The 9900-nt window shown below is 36.1% G+C and overlaps 1 pseudogene; it reads left to right on the forward strand.

Annotated features, from left to right (window-relative positions):
- The first annotated feature begins 8242 nt into the window (after window positions 1-8242).
- LOC115293808 lies at window positions 8243-9588 on the forward strand (annotated as a pseudogene).
- Window positions 9589-9900: the final 312 nt, after the last annotated feature.

A 9900-nucleotide genomic window follows, 5' to 3' on the forward strand; every position in this document is an offset into this window, starting at 1 on the left:
TCAACAAAATAACAAAGACCAAGTGAAGTTCAAGTCCTCCAGCAAAGACTCCACAAAGTTCCAGATAATCTCCTTCCAATCCTGTGCCTTCAGACTTGAACAAAGTTTTTAAAAAGCAACATTTATTCCTCAAATTCCATGTTCAAGATCTTAGAAAGGGAGTACAAGAGTCAAGGAAAGATCATCAAAATGAAATAAAAGTAAATGGAATGCTTGGGTGAGCAAAATGTAAAGAATTGTCACTACAAACATGAACATTTTATAGCAAAAATAGATAACATATTAAGCAAAAGAGAGATAAAGAACTCAATCTGGGAGAAATTATAATTCAAATACCATAAGAAAATCTCTATATTAAAGGAGAATTTAGTGAAGACATAAATTTTGAGGAAAAAATATTCAAATATAAGATTATTACCAATAGAGCAACATTAAAAGAAATATTACTGAAGAAAAACAATCAAGAATTAAAATGGCATTATTATAAAACAAGAAGTTGGATAGCATCTAAAAGAATAGAGGAGTTCAATTTTAATTACTTATCTTGCCGTGGCTTACTTATAATTAATTGCTTGTCATTATAATAAATGTAGAGAAAGTGGGAAATATATAGAGGCAAATGAAATTCATCAAGAGAAAAAATACAGAAAAGGAGGATAAAGACCATCCAACATAAATGTAATTGGTAGTCTTTAAAGCCATTCAATGATACAATAGCTGAGTCACTTTTGAAATGAATTTATAGGTCACACATAGTTTTATGGGAAGAGATAAATATATGTTTATGATAAGCTATAGCTTAGAAAATAATAATTTATTAAAGTATATGATTGAAAATTTGAGTAGCTTATAAGGAGGGAATTAGGGTGGCCTTCGACATCTTTCAACCATCATGCCAAGCCAAAGAAAAATAACATTTATAAAAGTATAAGAAATAGAAAGTATAACAAAAAAATTTATACCTAGCATTATTTCTCATTAAGTCAAAGACTTATTATTAAGATTACAGATTTTCTCAAGCGTGAAAAAATTGAAGAAACATAATGCCTGAGAGCCTTTATTTCAAAAAGTGATTGATGACCAAATGTAATAATAAAGATAAAAATATATATAAATTAACTGAAAATAGATAATCTTTGCTAAAACACCAGTGTTGAACATTTGAATACATATTTAAGAATAAATAACTATGGGATTTATAGTCACATAACAATGTAAATACTATAAACCATCGCAACCTAACCATATAATTAACAAAACTAAGAATAAAAGAGATGTGTAAAAGTGTAGAGGGTACTAATTTATTTGCTCCCAAAGCAGGGAGACAAATTAGTAGTAATTGGTTTTAAGAAAGAAAAAGAAAAAAGTGTTTTTCAATTTTTCACTTTTTATGCTTTTTAGGGAAACTTTAATAGCTACCATCCTCTGAAATTAGAACAAAAAGATTCTGAGCTTCACCATTTCCTGTATTTTTAGTTTGGTTTCTTTCATTCTGTTAAATATAATAAAAATAAATTAGGGGCACCCGAGTGGCTCAGTTGATTAAATGTCTGACTCTTGGTTTCAGCTCAGGTTATGATCTCACGGTTGGTGGGTTTGAGCCATGTGCCTGGCTCTGTGCTGTGTGGAGCCTGCTTGGGGTTCTCTGTCTCTCTCTCTCTGCTCCTCCCCTGCTTGTGCTCTCTCTTTCTCTCTCAAAATAAATAAGCTTAAAAAATAAAAATAAATAAATTTTAATACTTTTTGTTAAACATAGCATGTAAGGTGTGATTTTATTTTTATAAAATGTTTTTCTTTGTTGATGTGTCTATCCTTCTCTCCATCTATTTAGAGATGTTTGGAATAATGTCCATCTAATATCTAGCATAATTAGTTCTAGGTGGAGAAACATGGGAATTTTTTAATCTTTTATCTTTCTGTAATGCTGCAATTTCTTCTTGGAATTTGTAACATTAAAGCAATAACAGAGGTGCCTGGGTAGCTCAGTTAGTTACCTGTCAGACTTCAGCTCAGGTAATGATCTCAAAGTTCATGAGTTTGAGCCCGGAGTCAGGTTCTGTGCTGACAGCTTGGAGCCTGGAGCCTGCTTCAGATTCTATGTCTCCCTCTCTCTCTGCCCCTTCCCAGCTCACGCTCTGTGTCTCTGTCTGTCAAAAATAAATAAAACATTTTTTAATTTAAAAAATAAAAATAAAACAAGTTAGTTTTCAAAATAATAGAAATGGCTATTTGTATAAGACACTACACAACTAAATAGAGAACCACTAACCATTTCTATATCTTTACTCATTTTAACAATCACATTTACTTCCCCATCTTCAGTTCCATAGCTTTACATTCTTTGAGTTTTGAAGAATATTATTAAGATGTTTATTAACTTAGGAGCCCATTCATATAGACATCCTGTCATAGTATTGTATTAAATATCCTTATGTTATTGATTCTACACAGAAAAAGAGTTCATATTCTCAATTTCCTTGAAGGAAACATTGCTACCTGAACTTATTTGAGCCTCATTTTGTAAATGTTGTTGTTGGCATAATGAAATATTGTCAGCCTTCAGCTCACTAAGCATATAATCCCATCAACTATTATCTGGCTTCCCCAAGGAGTGGAAGCACATTGCTAAGGGCCTGTCATTTTACCAAGCTATGACTGATGGCCCCTAGCAGAATACACAGATGAAAAAGGACACAGTTTTAAAGACGCAGTGTAGAGTAAATAATGTCTCTGTATGACCAGAGAGGGGGGATCTGATGGGAACACTGTCTACTACTTTGTCAAAACGAAAAGAATACTAGAACTCCATGTGGCATGTTGTTTTCTTTCCAACTTTCTTCTTCAAGTTTTGGGAAAATTTTCAATTCATTCTGGTTCAACTAGAATTGATCCGTATTTATAAATATAAATCAGACATTGCAAAAATTTACTTTTCCTTTCATTGTTCTTTTACTTTAAACAGATTGTTCTGTGGGAACTATTGTTACACATGGGGTCTAATTTGTACTTTTGGTTGCTAAGGAGCTGGTCAGCTGGTGACCTGATTACCTTATTCATCACTGTTGGATAAAGTCTCCAATGCACTGAATATTCCAATGTGTGGATTCAATAAACGAGTGCTGAATATCCGGTGTGCACAAAGCTTCATGCTGAGATGGAGAAGTAGTTAAAGTCCAGATGATCTCTTATGTCAATTTAGATTTTATCTTTTCCATAATTTACACACACACACACACACACACACACACACACACACACATTATGATAAAATGAGCTAATAGAGACATTAGACATCTCTTAAAAGTAAACTATTTAAAACTTTATAAACTATCTCTGGTTTGATCCATTGAAAATCAATATAAATTCTGGGTGTAGCTAGAGTTGAACAAGGATGGAAGGAGAACTTTTTTTTAATGTTTATTTCTTTTGAGAGAGAGACTGAGAGTGCGGAAAGAGGGAGACAGAGAATCCCAAGCAGGCCCCACACTGTCAGCACAGAGCCTGATCCAGGGCTCAAACTCATGAACAGTGAGATCATGACCCAAGCCGAAATCAAGAGTTGGATGCTTAACCAACTAAGTCACCCAGCTGCCCCAAGAGAAGAACTTTAGCCCAGCTGCATCTATCTATCTGGCTAGCTAGCTATTTATAGGCTCCATGCCTAATGTGGGGCTTGAACCCACAACCTTGAGATCAAGAGTTGCATGCACTACTGACTGAACCACCCAGGCACCCCAACATAGTTGTATCTTCAAAATAGCAAAAGAAGAAAAAAGAAAGGGTCACTTGGAGCAATTGGCATTTTTCACTTTACATCAGTAGAAATGCTCAATTTAGTATAAAGATTCTAGGAAAGAGAAAAGCCCATGCGTTCATGCAGCTTAATAACACAAATATAAAACTGAGTAACTGACATTACCAGGTGGATTCCATGTTGTAAGTGGGATGATATAAATAAATTGGTAACCGTGATATAAAAAATGGTAAACTGTGAATTTTTCAAAGAAGTGTGCTGGCCCTGCGCTGCACATCCCCTTCAGGAATGAAAGATTTGTTCCTTACTGCTGGGAGAAAACCGGCAGGTGTCAGCTTCTAGAGAATTGCCTAGCTGAAGAGAGTCACTTCTATCAAGGACATGCAGCCTTGCATCCTAATGATTAATTGATGTAGGGGTATAAATGCCAGCTCCCTTATCCCAACTTCAGAACACTCCACAGAGTCATAGGAGGCCCTCTTTGAAGCTAAATCAACTTCCATTGCTGCTCAGTCCTGCTGTTTTATCTTTTCTTCCAAGTATGATGATCTCAAAGATTATTCCCTGAGAAATCATCTACATGTTAATTGCTGCTTCCTGAGGAACCAACTCTGTAGAACTTCCTATCACTAAAAGTTTGAGAACGCAGATGTTGAGATGGGGTTTTGGAGCTGGATCATTTACCACTTGGTTGGCAGTAAGACCCTAGTCACTAGCGATAGGTGGAACACAGATAGTCCGTGGCAGGTGGCAGGGTAATCATCAAAACTGGTACTGGTGAACTGGGATAGAATAGTGATGGAAGAGAATTCATTAGCTGGTGTGATATTGTCAAGCTTTTGAGAAATGGAGCAGAAATAGTATCCATTAGGACTACGGAGGTAGTTAACTCTTGCTAAGCTTTATCAATATGCAGGACCAGCAGGCAGAAGAGGAGTTACTATCTGGCGTGGGTAATTGATACTGGTAAGCCTGCTGTCACCCAGCAGTTAGGGAAGAATGGGACCAGGTAGTATGTTTGGGATTCACTTGATGGTTGCTTATCCCATTTTGACTGTAAAGGAACAAGTATGTTGTGGCTCTCTCTCCCGTCATGGAAGCAATGTTACTATAGAAGCCAGAAGCCCCAGCTGAGTTCTAATTTGAGCTAAGTATTAATCATCTATGTGACCTACTGCATATGTCGGGCTTTTAGTTTCCTATGTATGAAATGAGTAGGCTGGACAGCTGATATCTAAGTTATTTTCAGCATTACTATAAAAGAGAAAATGAACAGAGATTATAATATGACATTTAAAAGAAGACATAGATTTCATGGTTTAAAAAAATTTTTTTTAATGTTTTTTAAATTTATTTTTGACAGAGAGAGAGCGCAAGAGAGAGCGAGTGGGGGAGGGGCAGAAGAGAGGGAGACACAGAATTCAATGCAGGCTCTAGGCTCTGACCTGTCAGCACAGGGCCTGACACAGGGCTTGAACTCACAAACCATGAGATCATGACTTGAGCTGAAGTTGGATGCTCAACCGACTGAGTCACCCAAGGCGCCTCTGATGAGGTTTTTTAAATGTAACATTTCATGCACAGTCTAGAGAACAAAACATATAACCTTGTGTTTTTCAAGCTTTTAGTACAGTAAGTGGAACAACTCATTATGTGATGAGAGGAATCATCAGTAAAAGATACATTCACCAAATAGAAGCAAAAGAGCATATTAAAGCAGAAACCATTAGGCTATCTCTACAATTTAAAGTATTTTGTGCTTCTGTTACACAGATGGAAAGGATTAAAATGGAAAACTAATAGAGATAGAAAGAACTCATGCTTCAGCACTGGGATGAAGTATTCATGTGCAGGACAGGAAGTACACTTGATTTCTGGAATCTGCTTCAAAACAGTTTACAAAAAAAATGTAATGCTTTAGCATTCTACTGCTCAGTTACAATTTTAGAATGTTCAGTTAAAATAATTTACTCCCCAAAAAAGCTAGTAGAGCTTTTCTGGGTCTGGTTTAGTGATGGTCTCTGTAGTAGTAAAATTTTTAAAATCCAGTTAATATAGCAATAAAGAATAGGGTGGATGATACAGCCATTCACACATTTCCTTTTAACCACCTGCTAAGATTACACAGGAAGCTGTAGAATATATGGAAATATATCATATTCAAGCCAGAATGTCCTAATATAAAGTACATCCACCTGATGGCTAGGCAAACCACTTTACCTTTCTATTGTGTTAAATTGATTTTTTAAAAAGTGTGTGTGTGTGTGTGTGTGTGTGTGTGTGTGTGTAAGAGAGAGAGAGAGAGGAAACTCAGAGAACAATGAGTATTACTGATATGTCAGATGTTGCTCCTTTAATTCACTTAACTTCATTAATCAAAGACTATCTTGTAGATGATTTGAAACCACTGTGTTTGTTTTCTTTATAATAAGTAATCTTAATAAACTTCCATTACCAGCCTTCCAGATATCATAAAAACTTCCACTGTTGTACAGTACCAATAACACTACTATCTTCATGACTTAGTATATGAAACAGAAACATCACAAAGAAGATCCAGTTCAGTACCTTAACTGACCATCATTGTTCCTCATTAGTCAGCCAGCAATAGATCTGGTTTGTTATAATAGCTATGGGTATGAGATAATTATATTAACTTCCAAACAGGAACCTAATTCTAAGCATAATCTTAGCATTTGTTCTTTTCTTTAATTTTTAGGATAAGATTAGAATTTGTTTTTTTCACTCATCATTCCTTTAACTTATATGTTAACCACATACACGTCAAATTGCTATGATATGCCATTTACATAATAAAGTATTTACTGCTTTGCAGGTTTGGCTTTACACTGGGTCTAACATACTCCTACTGTAGAGCTTTCTCAAGATCTTTGATCTTTTTTTTTTCATAAGAAATGTATGTGGTCTAAATACATAGTTTAAGCATACCCACATTTTCCAACTTTCCCTCACTACCTATTTTTCCCCTGCTCTGCTTTCTGCAATGCATTTCATTTTCATTATTCAATGATTTCTAAAAATAGATGTAATGACCACTCATTCTTCTGAAAAATTCTGAAACAAAGAGAGATACTATGCCCATATACAGGAAGATTTAGTTTTGTTAAGGTGCCAATTTTCTTCAAATTAATCTATAGATTTAAAACAATTCCAGTCATAATCCCATCAGACTTTTTCTAGTGGAAATTGATCATCTGACTCTAAAATGTACATGGAAATTCAAAGAAACTAGAATAGACGAAACAATCTTCAAAAAAAAGAAAATAAGTATTTACACTACCTTACTTCAAGATCCACCATGCTCATGCAGTAACCAGAATTATTCTGGTGTGAATCAGTGAAACAGTAAAGAGCTCTGAACAGGACCATGCTCATCAGATTATTCTTTTCTCTACAAAAGCACTGAAGCAATGCACTAGGGAAAAGAAAGCGTTTTCTAAGAATGGTACTGGGAGAATTGGATAACTATATTAGAACACATAAACATAAAAGGTAAGCACGTAACAATGCTTTTAGAAGAAAACAGAAGATCTTTGAGAGTTGGAAGAAAGAAAAGTTTATTTATTTATTTATTTAAATGTTTTATTATTATCTTTGAGAGAGAGAGAGAGAGACAGCGCAAGCAGGGGAGGGCCAGAGAAAGGGGGAGACACAGAATCTGAAAACAAGCCCCCAGGCTCTGAGCTAGCTGTCAGCACAGATCCTGACACAGAGTTCGAACTCACCAACCATGAGATCATGACCTGAGCCATGGTCGGATGCTTAACAGACTGAGCCACCCAGGCGCCCAGCAAAGTTTATTTTTAAAGTCCACAATAATTAATAACCATAAAAGAAAAACCATTTTATTTTAAAAATGATAAGTAAGTTACTCTTTATTAGAATTAAAAAAAAAAACTTTGTTCTTCAAAAGACACAATTAAGAAATTGAATAGACAAGCCAAATCTCAGGAGAAGAATATTCATGAATTATGTATCTGACAAAGGCCTATATATTTCTGAAGAGGCAAACTACATCATTAGTAATCAGAGAAATAAAAATTAAGAACACTGTAAGATGCCACTACACACCTACCAGAGTGTCTGAAATTTAAAAAGACACAACATAAAATGCTTGTGAGTATATTAACCAACTAGAATTCTCAAATGCTGATAGTTGGAGTGTAAAATGGTACAAAAATCTTAGGAAAACTTTTGATAGATTTTCATAAAATTAGATATATACCTTACCCCTCTAAGTCTGCAATGCTGCTCCTAGGTAGTTACCAAATGGAAATTAAAATATATCCTCATATAAAGACCTAAAGCAAATGTTCATAGCATCTTTATTTATATTAGTTTAAAAACTGGAAGCAGCAGACGTGCCCATGAAAAAAAAAAAAAACCATGGTGCTTTCAATTTTTTTCCCAATGGATTTGTCGCTGGAACATGGGTATCATGATCACCATCACTAAACCTAAACCAAAATGGGAAAGCAAGACTTTCATATGATCATCATTGTCATTGGACATGTAGATTCAGGCATGTCTACCATTACTGGTCATCTGAGCTACCAAATGTAGTGGGATTGACAACAGAACTATGGAAAATTTTGAGAAGGAGGCTGCCAAGATGTGAAAGGGTTTATTCAAGTATGCCTGGGTTGGGACAAACTGAAAGCTGAACATGAACTTGATACCACCATTGATATCTTCCTGTCAAAATTCAAGACCAACAAGTATTATGTGACCATCTCTGATGCCCCAAGACACAGAGACTATATAAAAAATGTGGTTACAGGCACATCTCAGGCTGACTGTGCTGTCCTGATTGTTGCAGCTTGTGTTGGCGAATTTGAAGCAGATCTCTCCAAGAATGCACAGACCCATGACATGCCATTCTGGCTTACACACTGGGTGTAAAATAACTTATTGTTGGTGTTAACAAAATGGATTCCACTGAGCCACCCTACAGCCAGAAGAGACAGGAGGAAATCATTAAGGAAGTCAGCACCTACATTAAGAAAATTGGCTACAACCCTGACACAGTAGCATTTGTGCCAATTTCTGGTTGGAATGGTGACAACATGCTGGAGGCAAGGCATGGAGAGTCACCTCTCAAGTTGGCAATGCCGGTTGAACCACTGCTTGAAGCTCTGGATTGCATTCTGCCACCAACTTGTCCAATTGACAAGTCCTTGCATCTGCCCCTCTAAAATGTCTACAGAATTGATGGTATTGGTATACTGTCCCTGTGGTCCGAATGGAGACTGCTATTCCTAAACCTGACATGGTGGTTACTTTTGCTCCAGCCAATGTTACAACTGAAGGAAACTCTTGAAATGCACCATGAAGTTTTGAGTGAGGCTCTTCCTGGGGACAATGTGGGCTTCAATGTCAAAAACGTATCTGTCAAAGATGTTCATTGTGGCAACGTGGCTGGTGACAGCAAAATGACCCACCAATGGAAGCAGCTGTCTTCATAGCTCAGATAAATTATCTTGAACCATCCAGACCAAATCAATGCCAGATATGCACCTGGGCTGAATGGTCAAACAGTTCATATTGCCTGCATGTTCGCTGAGCCGAAGAAGATTGATTGTTGTTCTTGAAAAAGCTGGAAGATGATCCCAAGTTCTTGAAATCTGGTGATGCTGCCATCATTGATATGGTTTCTATGTGTGTTGAGAGCTTCTCTGACTATCCTCCTCTGGGTCATTTGCTGTTTGTAATATGAGACAGTTGCTGTGAGTGTCATCAAAGCAGTGGACAAGAAGGCAGCTGAAACTGGCAAGGTTGCCAAGTCTGCGCAGCAAGCTCAGAAGGCTAAATGAATATAACCACCAATACCTGCCTCCCCAGTCTTAATCAGTAATGGAAGAATGGTCTCAGAACTGTTGGTGTCTATTGGCCATTGAAGCTTAACAGTAAAAGACTGGTTAATGATAACAATGCATCATAAAACCTTCAGAAGAAAAGGGGAATGTTTTGTGCACAATTTGTGTGTGTGTGTGTGTGTGTGTATTTGTGTGTCTGCATGTGGCAGTTTTGTTATTAGTTTTTAAAATCAGTACTTTTTAATGGACACAACTTGATTAAATATCTGTAAAAGAATTTTAAGATCCATTAAAACAAAAGTTTAATAA

The sequence above is a fragment of the Suricata suricatta genome, chromosome 6, assembly GCF_006229205.1.
Source record: "Suricata suricatta isolate VVHF042 chromosome 6, meerkat_22Aug2017_6uvM2_HiC, whole genome shotgun sequence".
NCBI classification, from domain to species: Eukaryota; Metazoa; Chordata; class Mammalia; order Carnivora; family Herpestidae; genus Suricata; species Suricata suricatta.